The following is an 833-nucleotide window of genomic DNA, read 5'->3' on the forward strand; positions in this document are numbered from 1 at the left end:
CATGAGTTTTATTATCCCAACTGTTGATTTTTTTATATAATTTTTATATCCTTTAACCTACATATTATAACCTAAATTCTAAATAAAAAAAAACTCACATGCTATATGTAGGGTCACATTTTCTTATATTGTAAGATAGACACTTTTTATTTAAAACTAGCGATTGTGTACCTGCGTTACGTGAGCTAGACTTCTTATATCAGGTTGGGCAATGTAAGGAGAGATCTGAGTAAATAAAAATTGGCCCATAGAAAATAGACCAAAGCTATACATGACTCCATCGTTGATTGCGTGCGTAATATAATACATGAACGCATACGGATAACGGACTCTCCTTCCTAAAAAAATTAATTTAATTTTTTATATCAAATATTAAACTAATAAGAATAAATACTACACTTAATCTTAGCCAAAGGGTTGCACATAAATTGGGTAAGGGTGCAACAGACCTATACAATAGTGTAATGCTAGGATGACACTCGAGAATTTCAACAGTAAGCTACTGTAACGAACCCCCCTTATAAAAAAATTAATTTAATACCATATTTGATCTTAGCCAAAAAGTCAAGAAAAATATACTTTTAACATCGTCAGCCCAAGGTATTTATAAAAGTTTCTCTATTCACAGTTCTACAAATTCTAAAGTATGAGACTAAAGAGAACTCTAGATTTCTAATTAATTAATGAGAACAATTTTCAATAATATGTCGTAGCTGAGTTTCAAACACTACATCCCTGACTAATTAATGAGAATAATTTCTAATAATATGTCGTAGCTAAGTCTTGAATTATAGATTACTGATTAATTAATGAGAAAATTCTTAATAATACAC

At 29.4% G+C, this 833-nt stretch overlaps 1 pseudogene; it reads right to left on the reverse strand.

Annotated features, from left to right (window-relative positions):
• Positions 1-433: 433 nt before the first annotated feature.
• On the reverse strand, positions 434-577 carry LOC122028442 (annotated as a pseudogene).
• Between the last annotated feature and the right edge of the window lie 256 nt (positions 578-833).

Source organism: Zingiber officinale, chromosome 10A (assembly GCF_018446385.1).
Source record: "Zingiber officinale cultivar Zhangliang chromosome 10A, Zo_v1.1, whole genome shotgun sequence".
Classification (NCBI taxonomy): domain Eukaryota; kingdom Viridiplantae; phylum Streptophyta; class Magnoliopsida; order Zingiberales; family Zingiberaceae; genus Zingiber; species Zingiber officinale.